Source organism: Hibiscus syriacus, unplaced genomic scaffold (assembly GCF_006381635.1).
Source record: "Hibiscus syriacus cultivar Baekdansim isolate YM2019G1 unplaced genomic scaffold, ASM638163v2 tig00111403_pilon, whole genome shotgun sequence".
NCBI classification, from domain to species: domain Eukaryota; kingdom Viridiplantae; phylum Streptophyta; class Magnoliopsida; order Malvales; family Malvaceae; genus Hibiscus; species Hibiscus syriacus.
Window position 1 is genome coordinate 180,620 of NW_024063083.1, and position 19,591 is coordinate 200,210.

General features: G+C 31.7%; 1 pseudogene; it reads right to left on the minus strand.

The window, feature by feature from the left end:
- Window positions 1-300: 300 nt before the first annotated feature.
- Window positions 301-2,763, minus strand: LOC120162680 (annotated as a pseudogene).
- Window positions 2,764-19,591: the final 16,828 nt, after the last annotated feature.

Below are 19,591 nucleotides of genomic sequence, written 5' to 3' on the forward strand. Positions count from 1 at the left end.
TTAAAAATAATAATTTTAATTATTAAATTCAATTAATCTATCTAAAATACATTCAAAACTTAAAAATTTTACGATGCGTGAGTAGAAAAACACCAGCGGATCAATTTTATTAGCATCAACTTTATACAGTTTGACGAGAACTTATTAATGAATAATTTATATCATTAGATCCACGACATCTTATCTTGAAACAATCAAAAGAAAAAAATTAAAGGAAATTACAATCTTACGAAATGAAAAACCCCCCAAATAAAATAAAATGTATGGTCATAGAAAAGAAAAACACTCTCGTCAAATTAATTAAATATCCTTAGCATTGTGGAAGATCCGTCGGCGGTGGAGGCAAGGTTGTTTCCGGCGTTGGTCCGTTCTCAACCATGAAGGCAGTGGCAAGACCCACCGGTAAGTGCATGTCTAGGTGGCAATGCAGTAGCCATACACCTGTACAATTTAAGATCATGTATTAGAAACAATAATATCAAGAAGTCTTTCTCTCTAATTGTATTTAGTTCTTCAATTATATTAAAGTTCGATATTTAATCTTTTAAGACTATGTGTAAACATTAACTAATTATTTCATAAAAGGTAGGATTGGTTGAATTATCATTCCGATCTCCAATTAACCAATAATTAGTGATAGATTGATGGCGCGGTTACTTGTTCTTTTAAAAGTTTTAATTATCCTATATTTTAGATTTTTTTTTACTTTCTTATAATTTTATAAGTTAATTCTTTTTAAAAATTTAAAAAATTATTCTTAATGTAAAATTCTATGTCCGTCGTATCTACAATTAACTATTAGAGTTGAACTAACCCGGATTATTAGCTACGAATCTGATGACAGCCCATCCTCCTACCGGCACACCGATTGTGTTGCGTATCTGGGGGTTAACAAAATTGAGCTTCTTTCTATCAGTAGCAGGGTTGTAGTTTCCGAACCCTTGAGCCAATATATGGAAATCAAAGCCATGGAGGTGCATGGGATGATTCTCCGGTCCAAGGATATTCGTATTTTGAAATATTATCTCGACGGTTGAGTTGAATTTAAGTTTGGTGACCTTCGTACTCTTTGGAGCAACCAACATCAGAGGGTTCTTGTTAACGGTATCGTTGGTGTAGTCGAATTCGATGGGAGGCTTCGCGGGGAAATCGGTGGTGTAAAAGCCATTAACGTTGTGGTAAAAGGCTTGCAATAAGGACAAGCTTGTAGGTTTCACGAAGGATTCATTGTTCATACTGGCTGAGAGTTTTGAAACCTGGCAACTTGTGTTCGCCGGGCAGGGCTCGAACGCCAACCCGATGGTGACGAACATTTCGTGATCCACCTTAAGCGGGACAAGATCCCAGAAAGGCCCGCCGACCAACCCTTTAAGGCCGGTAAAAAACTTGTGCGCCACAGGGGTGTCGTTGAATGCCGGAAGTGTCGGCATTAGTGGCGTCACTGGCGACGGACATCCATCATAGATGAGGACACCCCTTGTGGTGGTATTAGCAAACGGTACAAGTGCACCGCCTACAGTTGCAGATGCATATGGTCTAGCGGCCATGTAATATGAGCCGACCGGTTGATCCGCCGTTAACAGAACGTCAACCGTCTGACCGGGGGTGGTTACTACGACATCAGTGACATAAGGCTCGATGTAGTTGGCGTCGATGGCGACAACTGTCATCTTATGATTGGCTATCTTGTAGAAGAGCTCACCATTGAGTGCAGCGTTGATAATACGTAAGAGATAAGTCTTTCCTGGCAACACCGTAAGCTCGAACATTTCTGATAAAAAACCACTTAATTAATTAAATCATATTCAAATAAGATTATTTACTTCTAAAATCAACTACTTATTATTTCTATTGAAAAATAACATAAGTCTAAAATAAATTGTAAAAAACCATTTAATTTAAATTTAAAAAAAAATAAGGAAAAAAGAAGAAGAAAACTGATTGTTATGAAATGACTTACGATGTTTAGAGCAAGGGTAGAGATCACCAGGCCATCCATTTATTGTAAAAGCATCAGAAAGCTGAGGGGGAGCTCCTGTGGCAGTTGCCAGTGTCTCCACATCAACGACATTAGCGTTCCACCACTCACCTAAAATGACCGGAACTTCCCTGTAGGGCATAGGGAACGGATAGGAGTGGCCGTCTCGGGGACGGATGATGAGTGCCCCGTAGACGGTGGAACGGAGAAATGAGACGTGAGCATGCCACCAAAGGGTTCCCTCTTGTTTGATGATCGTGAATTTATGTGTATTTACATCCGGGTCGAATCGGACATTGAGTGACCATGCTAGGTCCATCTGCCCAGCCACTCAGCATCTGAAACACTCCATGCCTGCACAACCAATAATCATCAATTAATTACTCCACCAACATATATAATATAATTTTATTTAACATTAGCAATGTTATTGAAATCATACCAGTGAACAGTCATGTTGTAAGGTGACTGGTTAAAGACATGAACAACTAATGTGTCGCCCTCTTGAACGCCAATCGTCGGACCAGGTAAACTAGCATTTACTACAGTAATCACTTGCCTTCTGCATAGCCGACTAACAGTCAAATTTTTCACCTGGCAATAAATTTAAGTAATAACTAAAGTTAGGGTAAAAATATTCAAAAAGAACAATATAAACGGCTAAATCAAAGCTGCAAGAAGTAGATAATTACGTAGAATGAGTGCTCCACTATTCCAGCAGCCGAAGCTGTTGAGGCAGCAAAAAGAAGCAAAGTGCAGGCAAACAAGAACTCATGGCGCCCCATTTTGATGAAAGAAGAGGAGAATGAGACAGTAAGAAAAACAAGAGCTTCTCTATATATATTTGAAACGCAGTGTTCCTCGTGGAACTTGCATCACATTATTTTTCAACCAATAAAAATAAAATATATATTCTTATCATATGTCAACTAAAGCCTGTAATATCCAAAATATTTGCAGCTTGGCAAACCATTTGTTAATTATTTTATGCATTTGGAATGGGTTTATTATGAGAGAATTTGGTTGGTGAGGGATAAATCGACTAAGAGTGCAATTTCCGAAATAATAGATTTTGACAAAATATATTGTAATTTAACTGAAGAAAACGATGTAAACAACACCCTGGATTAGATTAATCATTTGTGCAGAACTATAACGTATAATATATATGCAAATTTTCAAACAACCCACAGCAATTGGTTAAGTCCAAAATCTAAGAGTTGGTAGATATCCTCATAATCTTAATCAAAATATTAAAAGGGATATTATGTTATTGACTCTAATAATATAGAATTGCCCTAATTAGTCATCTTCAAAAGCTGTTACGTGCCCAAGTCTTGAAGCCGTCAATTGATTTCTTTTTTGATTTTGTTGGAAACGTTTTGGGATTAGCTTGTTAGTTAGCAGCGTTGACCAAATGATTAAATGGATTTTCGAGATATAGACCAAGGTTCGGTCAATCTTGCATTAGGAATTATGATTTCGCCTCAAGAGTCGAGTGAGAAATATGTGATTAATTACACTATAATGTGTCACGTCTTACGCTTCAAAAATTATATGTAATAGGTGTGAGATGACATAATATATTAATCTATTGTTGGTAAAAACAAGTTTCCAAATTTAAAACTAGTTATATTGTACATTTTATTTTATATATTATTTTTTAAATAATTATGTGATAAGTGATATTAAAGTGATCTATTAATTATTTAATTTTACATTAATATAAATAAGATAGATTAACATTATATACATGTCTATAATGAATGTCACAAAATTTAATGATGGAAAATGTCATATCCTATATTCCAAAGGAAATAGACTGTTTATAAGGCGACAAAGTGATTAATCTCACAATAAAGAGAAACAGAGAGATTATGAAGTTTAAAAATGGTGGTGCTATACATATCCTAACATACATGTCTTTTGAAAAGAGGATATTAATTTTATAACAAACGACACATATTAAACAACATTATAAATCTTACTTAGAAATATTATTAAGAAATATATATGTATATTTTATATGATTAGTGAAATTCATTTAAATTATAATTAATATTTATCATAATATTATAAATAATTAAATTTAAATTTAAACATCTCGATGTCCAAAGACGATATTTAATTTTTTTCCATATGTTAGTATTTTTGAATATTGAACTTTTTATACTTTCAAGTACTTTTAAATATATTTTTTATTTTTTATTATTTTTAAATATTTTACATAATTTTCAAATATATTTTAATATTTTGAATTTTTAAATAAGTCATTAACTTTTCTTTATCATACTATCATTCACATGTGTATTGCCACGTCAATCAAGACAGACACAAGATTTTATGTTAGGAGGTAAACATATAAATTTTAGGGAGCGAAAATAGATTATCAATATTAAATACAAAGAAAAAATCTAAAATATATGATAATTTGCATTTCGATACTCTCGGAATTTTACAATTTAATTTTCACTCTAATATAAATTTTGGCTTAATGGCTTTTTTTCTCTTATACTCGATTAAAATTAATATGACATTAAACGTACTACCATATTGTTGTGTGTGTTTTTATTTAACAATGTCATATTTATTAAAAATCAATTTTAGTCGTTGATAATGCACACATCCTATAGTTGTAATTGTTCAAACTCAAGTCCTTTAAGAAGAACAACATTCTATTTCACTATTTCGATCACTCAATGAGTTCGACGTGTACTTCAATTAATTTTGTTTTAAAAATTAAAAAAAAACTACTAGGATTATATAAACTGTTTAGTGGGCGAGAGATGATGTGCTCTTGACATATAAGATGAGATACGTTTGATTAAGTCCTTCAAACAAGTTTATTAAGTGGTTAAACAAACCTCTCCCGAAGCTGTCATTTTCATGGTACAGACCACAGAGTTCGAAGAGAGAATGCAGACAAAACACAAGAAGGTCAATGTTTTTTTTCCCTGCAAGTTGGAAAATCCAATGAGTGGAAAGAAAAATGTAACTTCTTGTTGTTGAGACCTAAACATTCCTCCTAAACAACTGAATGAAAACTTGGAAATTCCATTCCTGAATCTGGTCTGGCATGTGTGGGCCACTTGGATTAATATTAAAGTAGTTTGACTTTTTAAATAAATCTGGACGTTGAGATGCATTTTTCACATAAATATATTTATTGCATACTGATATACAAGTCTTAGCTAATTTGTTCATATTTAATTATTTTTTATATATATTGGCTTGGCTGCGTCAAGAAGACTTGGTGTATATGTTAGTTTCTTTTTATTTTCTTTAATTTTTAGTTGGAGAAAAATTGGTGAAATATTGGCTCCGGTCCCTCTACAATTCTCTGATTTGGAATTTAGTTTATATACTTTAATTTTCTATAATATACCTTTTCTAGTTCATAAGAATATTGACACTATTGACTATAATTTTGATTAAAAGACTGACCAGGATTTTTCACGAAACCATCCTTTTAAACTCTTTTTTTTAGAAAAAATCGCATGTTAGCATTTTAATCAAAATTAACTAGTTGAGTAAATAAGGAGATTAAATTATATCAAATTAAATTATAAAGATTGAATGTAAAATTTAAATACAATAAAAAACTGAAATCATAATTTGAATAAAATATACATAATAATACTGCTTTCTAAACATAATAGAGGGACCAAAGTAAAAATTGACCAAATATACATAATAATACTGTGCTTGGTAAACTATTGGAATTTTTCAACATTTAATTTGGTGAACCTTGCATAGCTTCTTCCTGCACCAACATAGCCAGATGGAAAGGAGTAGTGCCGAAGATCTCTCATTCCATAGTTCTATCTCGACCCATCTTAGCTAATAAATCAACTGCGGCATTTCCTTGACATTACACATGCTAGAATTCCACTTTTCACTTGTGTTGAAGCAACTTATGGATCAATTTTTTGAGCAGAAATTTTTATGATTATTAACCTTTAGTTTAAAAATCTTCATAATCTCTATGCTATCTGTTTCAGCGAGCAACTGTCTTATTCCCGTGCTCCAAGTCAGCTGCAAAATTTCAAAAACAACCCAAAACTCTGCAATAATGACCTAGCAACAACCTAATTAGGTTCTTTTATTTTTATAGCCATGTTATATTTTTGGAGATATTCTTCGGATATATCCTTCGAAAATAATATCTTCACCTATGATTCATTTAGAGTCTTATACTTCCCGAATGACTACAACCCGACAATTAGATCTCTGACAATCTCAAATGATTTACCAAAGTCAAACCTGCTCCAACAGTTGTAATCATCTTGTTTAAGTCATCCTACAGATGATCATAGCTATGATACCAATAGCCCTATATATCGGAAAAGGTTGAAAGGGGATCGTCTCCATCTTTTCATCTTCTCTTTCTTCACTTTCATCTCCCCTTACGCTTTTATCTATTTTATAGAAAAATATTTGACCATCGATCGTTATCTCACCGATTTGAGACTCTTTGCTTAAATTAAAAAAAGATGAATCGATAATGACAGATGAAATTAATATATTCTATCTGTTCTCATCAACAAACCAGGATTTGAAGTGTTGTATATATAAAAAAGATATAAAGTGAATATGTTTGTTCGTTAGATGGAGACCTAACCCTGGGGACATCTCAGTAGAAAAGTGAGAATCTTTGGATATCAGACTTAGTAAAGAAATGCATGCATGAGCGCATAGACGTGGTGGCACTATTTGGAGTTTGATAATCAACATCTCTTTTTGAGAAGCCATCGACGCCAAGATCTTTAATGACAGAATCGCTCAAGGTGGTTTGGGAGAGATCGTAGCCAACAAGATTCAAGGATAGAGTTTGGGATGTTACATACATTGCTTATATAACATTAATGTCACCATTCAAAATATTTACTATGTCATTTGAGAATATTCTAATTCCAACGGCCATACAAAAAGCAGTTGAAATTTTATACCGGAAGAAGAAATCAAAATCCTAAAAAAACAGTGATATACGAATCCTTATTGATCTACCTTCAAGAAAGAAGACAACGGACTGTAAATAAATATTTACTGTCAAATATAATTCAAATGGGAATGTTGGATTTTAAATGTTATAAATGGATTTTAATTGGCAGTTCGATGTTCAGAGAAACAACTAATATATCATCAGTATTGTCAAGAATATTTTCCGCCATAATAGAACCAATCATGTGAAAATTGATAAATACATCATTTCAGCGGAGATCAATAATGGTTTAATTAAATTAAACTATGTTTCTACATAAAAATAAACTTATGAATGTCTTCTCCACGACCCTTTCAAGAGAAAATTTTGATGAGCTCGTATTTTAACCGAGACTTTACAATATATACTCACCAAGTTGAGGGTAGTACAGTTTGTAGTCGAATAAATTAAAATTTGCTTGTAACTTAACTATTAGAGTTTAATTTTTATTTTGTATTCTTCATTTTATATGTGTAATTAAGATATTAAACTTATGAATAGGTTGACTTTTATAAAACTTTAAGTTTGAGTTGTATACCTATTGTAAATCTACATGTTTAAGATCTAATATATGTTTTAGTTTTCAATGAAAAATTACAGAGTCCGAATATGTTCTCTTCTCTATTCCAAAACGTATTTTTTGTTATCTACAAATGTTCATTTTAATATGAATAAAAATGTAAGATTCAATTAGTCCGAATCTAAATTCGATCCAACATAATTTAACAATAGAAAAGATAATATAAAACCATTCAGCCAAAAAAAATTTTTACCAATATCAAAATGACCTCAACCCCATATGAAAACCAAATCGATAAATTCAAATGATTTGAAATTAAAATGACACAAATTTTATATTAATTCTAATTAAAAAAAATTAAAACTCAAAAGAATATGACCTTAGTTGGGTCTACCCAAATCAAAATGACATTCTCAACCGATGCTTCATTCTTAAAACCGAAAACGGAATAAGAATTGATTGTAAGGGAAAACGACGATGCAGTGGAAGGCAGCCCCACCATTAATTCAGTTGCCCCTCTTTGGTTATGGGAGTGGTTCCAACACATTTGACGCTTCATATTGAAACCCCCTCCCAACCCGGTTTTACTTGTTTTGTTCCTTGCAAATAATTCCCATGTGTTCGATGCTACATAAAACCAAAAGCTCCTTTTAACCTCTCCATTTAGCTTTCATAATGGACGACCCCCCACCTTGTGCCCAATCCCGAAGATATTTTCACCTTTTTTATATATAGATCGTTGAACTTATGTACATTTTAACACACACAAAGCAATACTTCAATAATTTACCAATAAGTTGCATAAACGGTTGTTTTAGCTTTTACTTTTTCATGCAATTATCTCCGTTCATTTTATAAATTTTTATATAAATTTTAAAATTAGACACGATTAATTTAAGTATATATGATTTAATAGTCAGTTTACACTAAACTACCTTTGGTCTAACGGCAGTGGTCATAATTCTAGAACTACCATCATCAAATATAATGAGTTAGTATATAAAACTCCTCTAAGACGAAAGGAAGGGTGGCTCGATCTCGAATCTTTATCTTCTTTCCCCATTTTTTTCTTTCTGACGTTTAAAAAATCAAATGATTCTAACGGTTTATAACTTGTCAACTAATAATCGATCTATTAATGACCGATCACCGATTGTACCTCTTCATCTAAATCAAAATAGATAATATGTCATCATCCTACATAACTATATTTGTTCCGCTAGTAAAACTTGTTATGTTTTTTCTTTCTTTTTTAAAACTTGTAATGTTTCAAAATTTATAATTGTAGACACCCATTTTTGTCCGGATTTAAAAATATTATTTATTTATTATTACTATTACTATTATTATTTATTTATTTATTTATTATTATTATTATTATTATTATTATTATTTTGTAGACCCCATATTCAACCCCACCATTCTACTAAATTCTTAAAAATCTGGCTAGTGCAACTAAATTCAACCGAATGTGGACCTCCTGGGAACGAACGTGCGCACCCACCACCTCGCAACTAACCTCATATGTTTGCTTATTTTTCTCTCAAAAATGAGAGTGGGAATCTGGATTAGTGCTTGGCTTATTATTTAAACCAACTTTAAGTTGGAGACAGAGGACATGCACAAACGAAAGGGGCTGAGTTTCATCGTGGGGGTAGTTAACGCCATTTTCCATGCTTTCCTCACTCTCACCATTGCCCTATGTCATATCTCTCTCTTCAGTGCCTTAGTCTCGCTTGACCAGGCCCCAAATATCATCTGAATCGCTTCCACCTCTTCCCCAACGTCTCATCGTTCTAGGCTGTGGGCAAGTATCGGTTGATTTCTTGGCCACTGTTCCTTCTTTCCCTAACCCAGACGACAAAATCAGGAGCACTAGCTTAAAGGTTCAAGGAGGCAAGGGTGTATTGGAGGAGCTTGAAGCTGATGAAGTCAACATTTTCTTCTTTATTTGAAGAAATCTCTCGATTCAACGCAATTTCTGGTGGGCTCCCATAGCTGTGACTACTCTTTTGTTCCGTGGTTCAACTCTTCCACTTTTGATAAATCAGTTTAAAGCTACCACAAAAATGACGTTAATGAGGCCACTCATGGAGGGAATCAAGGAGCGGATGTCAAGCTAGTGATTCCTTGTCAATTACCGAGGGTCAAAATGAAATGAAAAAGCTTTTCAAGGAATATGGTGAGACTCCGTTTACACTGCTGTGCTTATAAATTCATTTAAACCAAGTCAGTACTGATGTTACCGTTAACCCTTGCTATATTTGACTTTGCTCTAAATAAATCAAGTTACCTGGAAATAAATGGGTTTAAATTTTGTTTATTTCCATGTTTACCACGTGCCATAGGTCATGGGGATGTACGGTTTAATCAATAAGTATTTTCCACTTTGTACATATTTTTTTTTCTCTATTTAAAGCATTATAATTTAGGCTTTGTATTTTCTTGTATTCAATTAAGTTTTTTTCTTATCTAACATTTTCGACCTTTTTTAGAATAATTCCAACCAATCCAAGGTAATTAATTCGAATTGAATTTTTTAATTTTAATTTGTAATTTTCACGAGTAAAACAACCGAAAAATTAATTGGTACCGAAAGGACAGTACAAGGGTGATAATCCTTCCTTGACTATAACCGACTCCCGAACCCGACACATTTCTGGTAAAACGTAGATCATGTAAGATGGTATCCGATCCACCTAAATATTTTTTTAAATGATCGGTGGCGACTCCAAATCATTTTTCCTAAGTCGAAGCCCAACTCCGAGGCCCACCCAAAAGACGGTTTCGACAATAATAATTCAAAATTAATTACTCGTGTGATCATTTAAAATTTATATTTATTAGATTGGTGAAATGTACTTTTTGAAAAATCTAGAATGATTATAAAATAATATTTGTTCAAAAAAAACTTAACTTTTAATAATACACACACAATTTATAAATATAATTGTTTAAATCTATTTTTTTTAATGAAAAACAACATTCTCGTCACTTTGTTTGTTTGATATGAAATAAATAAGAATAGAAAGTTGCAATGAAACGAAAAGAAAAAGAAGAAAATAAATAAAAGCAATGTGGAACACAACATTTTGCCTTAAATGGAAAGTAGACATGTGGGTTTGGATCCAAAGCAGGCAGTGGTCCATTTTTTTATTTTCAAACGGATTCTCGATTTCGCTCTCAAAGCTCCATTGCCATGTTACCCTTTTCTAAGTGTCATTACATTAAGAACTTGGCTTTTCTTTGGTGAACTTTTCAATTATCAAAATATTAGTTTATTTTAAAAATTATAATGATATGGGATGAATCATCAATAGCTCCTTCAACTTATTTTTGAACCAAATTTATCGAATGATTTCAGTGATAAAAAAGTGTTACTTTTGTTAAAGATTTTAAATTCGAGCAGTTACATCTGCATGATGTGTATATATTGATAATATGTTAAGAATATTTTAAATTTATACTATATACTACTTTATAATCAATTCAAACTATTAAAAAACCTCAGTTTTGAACCCGCAAAATTCAGTTCTTTTCTTAAATAAAATGTTATTTAATATAATGAAACATATATTCTATCAATAATTATCATTGATAAAATGATAGAGAAATTATACGTTAATTTTATTAAATAAAATTTTAATCTTTAAAAGAATCTATAAAGTGATATTATAAATTAAAAAGAGTATTGTTCTCCATAGTGTTATTTTCTCTATTATTCTAACAATCAGTCGAGGGTTACAACTATTCAAAACCAACATTTTCCAGCACATGCATTTCGCTAAACTAACCGTAACATTCTTGGATAACTCTCGAACATAACAAAATTATTATAATTTTTAATTAAATCGATATTTAATTAATTTATAATTTTAAATTGGCAATAAAAAATATTTCTAACGTTTGATTAAATAGTTATTTTTATTTATATTATTTTTTAAATATTTTCTTTTAACGTTTTATTTTGAGGAAAATAAGTCTATGTATGGATGGAAACCGATAATTAATAAACGGTTAATGCTCTAAAATAATAATATTTTAATTTTAGAATGAAATATTAAAGACTAAAATATTTATTTCAAAATATTTTTATTTTGAAGCTAGCTTGGTGTGCATATATATATATATATATCTTATGGGAGGAAAGAAACCGAAGAATGTTCCAAGGCTGCTTCAGAATAGCTGAAGAGATTTTTAAAGTTATTAAAGAGATTGTAGGTATTCAATTAAGGGGAAGAAATATTAACAAACTAGACAATGTAAATATTAATCTTTGTAATTTTTGGGGTATAGTCTAACCGATCATTTGATTTTGTAAGTATTTTGCTCATATGGGTTTAGGTTGGTGATTGATTTTTTGTAACAGAACTTTGCTCCTTTGAGTAATAAAATTAGAATTATCCCAAAAAAAAAATGTTAAAACAGCTAATATAATTATTTAATCAAATATTAGAGTTTTTTTTACCTAAAATAAAATACTAACAACCAAAACACGACAAAAGTGGTTGAATAATGCAATGGAAAAAAATCTTCACATAGTACAATCGAACAATTATTTTCTTAAATATGGTGATTGCTACAGTGACCATCATAGGTCTTCAGGAGCACACAGCGACCTATGGAGCTGTAACAGAGAAAAGAATTACTACAATAGAGAAAATTTTGTCGCAAGGAGTACTTAACGACTTATGGAGCATTTGACAATCAATAAAGTCATTTTAAAAATAATTTAATTAGAACGGGGAAATTTTTTTCCAACATCAACAAAACACTAAAAAAAATTAAAAACAAATTATTTTTTAAGATAAATCTGTCATGCCCTCTTATTCATCAATTTCTATAAAACGCAAAATATTAAAATAATAATAATAACGATAAACGACAAAAAAAAGTATAATATCGTAATTTCGCACATATGTAATTTATAAGCCACAAAATTTTCTCGAGTCGCATAAAGATTTATTTCCTAAAAGAAACAAGAACATCTCAATCATGGACCGTCCGATAGTGCTTAAAGATGCACACATAAGTAAACTGAGACCATCTGACGTACATAATATGGTTAAGACAAAGATCCAAAGTACAAAACTGAAGTCATAAACACCCAACAACTCTGTGTTTCTCTGTCGTCATAATTTTTTGGGAAGTTCTACAGTGCGGCACTCACTGCACTCACTGCACGTTTCCCTTCTTCTCTGTCTCTGCCTCAACACCTATACCAACACAACCATCGGTTCTTTGTCTTAAAACACACTTATTCTTCTGTTTTGTTTTGGGTCTTTGGGTCACTTCTTGTTTTGGGGTGTTTCGATTTTCTCCATTTTTACAATTCTTTATAGAGTCACCTAATCCAATACCATCTTCTTTAAATTCTCACATTTCATCCCAACCTCGTTCAAAAGCTTCAACTTTGAGCCTAAAGTTTTCAGCTTCCCGGTGTCTTAATTTTTTTCTCAAAATGTCATCGTTGGAGATGTCCCACGTCGATTTAGAGCAAGGAATAACTCACCGCCGGAACGGGAGTGACATCAGCTCCGACGAGGCTAGCGTGGGCTTCTCGGACGCCGACGAGGGCTCTTCCTATTCTCAGTTTTATTCCAGCGTAGCGGGTTCCTATTGCGCTTCCGATGGGGAGATCGGCGATGCGTCGGATTCCAGGAGGGTGTCGTCGGTGTCGAACAAGTCGGTGAGATAGATATCGAGAGGGGAGTCCATGAAATTAAAATGCATTTGGCTAAAGTTGAGAAAGATTGTTGAATTTGTCATTTGGGTCATGAATCTGGTGTTCCTATAGAACTGGGTTGTTCTTGCAAGGATGATCTCGCTGCTGCTCATAAACATTGTGCCGAGGTTTGGTTTAAGATAAGAGGAAATAAGTAAGTAAAAGAATTCTACACATTAACCGTTTTAAAAAAATTAATAAAATATTTATTAGTCAATGACAACATTTACATATTTTGTATAAATGTTCGAATCTAAAATTATTAGAAAAAATAATATTTTTTTATTGTTGAGGTCACTCGATTATTGAATTGAATTCCTGAGGTTTATCGTTGCTTAGACTTGGGTTTACTCTTTATTGGCACTTGGTAGTGTAAGTGTTTAGTGAAATGCTAAAATGTTGATTGTTTTAGGATCCTAGTCAAACTAGAAGAGATGCATGTGAAAAAAGAAAAAGAAAGTGGGGTTGGAATATGGATAATACATTTTACAAAAGGAGGTTGACAGAAATTAAAGTAAAGCAAAAGGCAAAAAAATTATTGACAACTTAAGGCATTAAATGTTAAGGGATGAAGTCATAAAATTTTAGAAGAAAAAATAACTATTTATCAATAAAATAAAAAGAATATTTAAATTATATAACAATTTAAATTTTTTAAGGATTGGATTTTCCCTCCAATCCCTTCGTCCATCCCTGAATTGATATGTCTAATTAAACCCTCAATTCTTTGATGCTATGTGCTTGTTTTTTCCAGGTTTAGGACTAGATATTTATCTTTAATGTAAGATAATCGCTTGCTGGTGCGACGACCACAATTGTTGAAACTAAGCATAAAGTTGTTATAATTAGAGGTAGCATGAAGATAATGAAATGCAGGGTGTAATTATTATGTATATTTTATCATCAGATCTATAATGTTGCACGGTCCATTACTCATTAGCCATCATTAGCCATTATCCTTGTGTCCGATGCTGTTTACCTCATCATCATATTGTGATTTATCATACTTGTTCTCAAACTCAATCAATCTGCTTCTTCTTTTTTCCAGGACCTGTGAGATTTGTCATTCTATTGCACATAACGTAGTCGGAGTTACCGAGATCGAGTCGACGGACCAATCGAACGAGACCAACAGTTCCACGGCAATGGCTGCAGTGACGGTACCGACACCCCATATAGAGTCTCAAAGCTTCTGGCAAGGCCACCGCTTCCTCAATTTTCTCCTTGCTTGCATGGTTTTTTGCATTCGTCGTATCATGCCTGTTTCACTTCAACGTTCCGTCGACCTAAAACTCTTTAGAACAGTTCCTGAAACAAAAACTCGAAGAACAACGAATCGGAATAACCGTGAAGGAACTCGGAGAAATGTGTTACTGCAATGATAAGTAGTAGACTATATATACGTATTTTATACACCCCCAGTTTTTCTCCATACATGTAAAAGTTTGTATGATAATATAACACATGCACATCCATCATAATGAATAATCGAAGCAGTGTCTTGCTTTAGTATTTTAGAATAGGCAATCACTATATAAGGTTAGAGAAGAGCTTTGGATGGTGTTAAGAATAAAGGAATAGTGTAACTAATTAGTTGTTAAATAAGCTGTTCAAACTGTTTTGGATTCTGTTAAGAGTTTGTCGGGTTAACAACTGGGCCGTTTGGGTTGTTAGAAAGTTGGTTATGGTAATGCTTTGTAATTGGGCTATAAAGATGTAAAAGGGCTCGGCTCCCCCATTTTGATTGTTGACCAACCCTTAAGTCTTGTTTATATACAAGATTAACAATTAATTTATAACAAATCCAACTAACTTCCTACTAACTACATACAACACTTCCCCTTAAATTGAAATACATATTAAGACCCAACTTGGAAATCAAGTATTCATGTTGTTGACTTATCAGTCTTTATCATAACATCAGCTAACTGATCTGTTGTAACATGTTCAGTGTGAATAAGACCTCCTTGAATTTTCTCTCTTATAAAACGATATAAGAGAGAAAATTGTAGATGCCATACTTTAAAATTCTGCAAAACATTTGCAGAAGATCATGCAACAGTATCTTATATTTTTTGGACTCCTATGAAATCAACGACCCCTATAGCTTTATATATAATCTAATAATGGACATCTTTGATATAGAGCATATTGTTCCGATATGAGTCACAATATGTGATCAATTGGCATCCACCCAAAGCACTCAACAATATTTCTCTACCTACATTCTTCTTTATGTGCCTTCCTAATTTGAGTGTTGCTTCAAAACGAGATTGCTTCATAAACGGACTCAAATGATGCATTGTGTAAATTATATTAAATCTTGTCAATCTGGTGGTGAATTTGAAATTGAAAAGAACGACTCTTTGTCGTATAGAGGTGGAGATGCGCATGCAATTGACGTTGATGATCAAACGAAGTCCGATGACTTCAAGATGGAAGTAGCAGAAATGTTTAATTGTAGCAGAGAGGCCTCATCTAGTTTTCGTGCTTTTCGTTTTGTCTGTCTTTCTTGATACCAGTTCTTGTGTACTGCATCATAAATATTCAGTCTTGGGCTATGAATGCAAAGAAAGAATTTTGAGGAAAGAATTGATGCAAAGGTAAAGAATTAAAAGAAAGGAAAGGGCTATGAATACGACAATTTTGATGTATTTTTGGCATCATTTTAACTTATTGACTTTTTTATATGTAAATAATATAAAAATAAATATTGATGTGGAATTTTTTAATAAGTTGGTACCATATGAAGACATTTTTACTCAAAAATCATTCTGACATGAATTAATTACCTATAAGGTATCGTTTCAGAAAATTTTATCAGTCTATCATCCGACAAGATCCACGCCTTACCCGAACGAGCTGACGCCATGTCAACGAAAGAGTGCTAGATTGATAAAATTTTATGAAACTGTATACACACTTTTTCTGGGCGAAATATGCATATATATTTATATATTATATATGTATTATTGTTATTTTATTAACTAATATTGTTACATGTTATAGCCTTATAAACCCAAGTACAAAACAGCCCAGTAGTGGACTCGTTACACACAAGCAGCCTAGGAGCACGCCAAGCCCAGTACAACAGCCCAAGCTTTAACCCGCGAACCAAACCTGGGTTCAGGACCCGCTGGAGCCCGTACCGACCCAGTGCAAATTAGAGTTTTTTTCAAACCCTAATCCTCAAGCACCATAACCCCATCTTCGAAGACCTTTCAACCTGCCACGTTTCTCGATCGACCCCGAACCGTCCAACGAATGGGACTCATCCATCACCAACAAACACATATATTAGTCTTTTACTAGGATTCAAACTTCTAAAAATATGATTCACATGCATTATAAATAACCATTGTAACACACGAAAATCACACACATTTACTAGGCAAAATTACACGAAATACGCACGGAGATTAGGAAGCAAACACAAAGTATTCGAAGCATATTTTGTTAAACACTCGCGAAGTGAAATAAAAGTTGAAGTTTCGTACCTTTCGAGGCTTGCATGCTTTGCTTATTTTTTTTGCTTTCGAATTGTAAAACCCAAAAACCAAAGTGGTCGCCGATGACTTGAAAGGGGTGTTCGAATTTTCTTTTTTAGATCTACACCCCCACGAGACGAATTTTGGAAAACTATGGTGATTTTCGAAATGAGGAGGGGATGGGCTTTCGAATGGTATTTTTTTTTATTTCGACGTTGATGATCGGCGGTCGGCGAGGCGGTAGGGTCACCGGAATCTGAAAATCCACTGCGGTGTTCTTCAAGAATGAAGAACACCCAAGAACGAAGGAGAGAAATTTAGAGGGGGCTTTGATTTTGTTTTGGGCGATTGAAAAAATGGTTGGGTGTTTGTGAGGGTTGGGTTTTATACCCAACACGATTGGTGACCCACGCGTCGACCCAACCTAGGGAGGATCCGCGAGTTTTTGCGCAATAATGGGATAATTCACATTTGGTCGCTTGTCATTTTAAAAGGTTTTATTGTGCCCCGAAATGCTTTGAAATTTGTCACTTAATTTGTTTTTTCTTACAATTTTGTCCTTTTCTAAATTTTAATTTTCTTTTTTATTTATTTTACATTTCATTATTTACGTATATTTCATATTATTCTATAATATTTTCTTTATATTTTCTTTATATTTTGTTTTTTTGGTTTTTCCTAATATTTTAATTTTTATATACGTTTTTTTATTTATTTACTTTATTTAATTAGATACTATACTTTATATATATATATATATTTCATTTTATTATATATATTAGTTTTATTTTATTGTCCATTATTTTTTTATTATTTTCTTTGTTATTGTTTTTTTTTATTTTTAATCCTATTGTTATTTTCCTCTTTTGCTGTTATTTTTGTTTTATTTTTGCTTTTTTATATATTTTTTATTCCTTTTGTTTTATTTTATTTTTATTTAATTTACTATTTTATCTTATTTGGTTTTATTTTTATTTCTATCTTTATTCTATTTGTGGTATTACTTCCTCACTTTTATCGTTTTATTTTATTTATTTATTTAGTTGTTTTCTATTTTTGTTTAACCATGTTTTTAGGGTTTATACAATTTTACCTTATTAGTGTAGTGGCTGTTGCATTTAGTTGTGCAATTAGTGTTTTCACATTTCCGCATTTTTATCTGAATTTGATTCCCTACTTCGCTCAAAATCTAACATTTATTTTAAAAGGTCTTTGTTCAAATTTATCAAGAGATAAGTAATTTGAGATAGTATTTTTATCTTTTAATTTAAACTTTTAATTTTTTTAATTAAAGACAACTGGAAATTACGTAGTACTGAAAAAGACAGTTTAAGGGTACTAGACTTTCATTAAATGTAACCGACTCTCGAATCCGATACATCTTTAATAAGACACAGATTTAATAAGAAACAAAAATATCCGATCAATCTATTTATCTTTAAAATAAATGAGCCTGATCCGCTCAATATATCTAGAGATCTTTCTCTCCTTTTGCACGCAAATCTCGATGAATCTCTCTGTTATACTGTGCTTACTCGGTTAGCGGTAATATACATGCTTATATGCGTATATAAGCTGTGTATTTAGCCAGCTTTTACATGGTTATAATTTACTATTCAAATATTATTTGTTTTTTTTTTAAATTGAGATTGGATTTATCTGTTAAGAACATAGATTGAAAGAAAAATATAATTTGTGATGAAATGTAAATTTTACCATTCATTTTTAGTTGTTTTAATTCATTAAATTTTGTTTTTATTTTAGTTTTAGTTATATTTTTAGATCTTTAATTCGTTAAAAACATTATGAATTATGTCAATGTGATGTAGAGACGGATATATGTGACTTTTAAAAAAAATAATTACACACTTATTATTTTAAGAAGATTGTTTAATTTAATTTATTAATAAAATAAAAAAATAAAAATTCACAAATCCATTTTTTAATTTAAAATCTATTATTATGTAAATGTGTCATCAAAATAACATCATTTCATTTATGTTTTTTTTAGTATTTAAAATAACATTATTTTAACAAAAAAATCAACAAAAGTACGTGAAAGAGTTTAAACCAAACCATTCACATTGTTACTGATTTAATGGTCTAATAATATAATTAAAATAAAAATAAAAATTCAATAATGCTTAGAATTAATAAAATCTTACATAATATATTTTAATCTTTCTATAGTTACTATTAATTATAGTAAATACTTTATATAATTATTTTATAATTGTTTATTTATCATTATTTATAAGAATTCATTTATTCTTCCTCTTCCAATATTTTTACTTTGTAATTTAGGCTGCTAAAGGAATAGGGGAGTAGGGAGACTGTCAATCAGGGTGGAACCTTTTTATGGAGCTTTTCTTTAATGCCGTTATTAAAGCAACTCATCATTGGCTTTACCGTTTTACCCTTCGGTTCCTGATTCATTTACTTTTTCTCTTTCCCACCGTTTCTTTTTTTATTTTTATAAATTTAAAAAATTCTAAAGCAAAAAATAAAAACATTTTTAAATAAATTTAGAATTATATTCTAAAAGAACATTTAAAAAATGTGATCCTGTGGGATAAGTTTTAGCATCGTGGTTTGTTTATATAGTACTATGGAATTCAACACGTTTCATTATGAGGCTCCGTATAGCATACGTGGCTACTTCTCAATGAATAACTGAATATCTTGCTATATCCTGGTGGTACCTTGTACATTTTTTTACTCAAAAATCAGTCTGATAAAAAATAATTACTTATCAGACATTATTTTAAAAAATTTATCAATCTAACATCATTTCTTGCTAATAATTTATTGAAAGAGAATTTTAGAATAAGAGGCAGGGAGAAGGGGGTTTCTGTTGTTTTATAGATAAGGGAGCAAAAGTGGAGGATCCAAGCCAAAA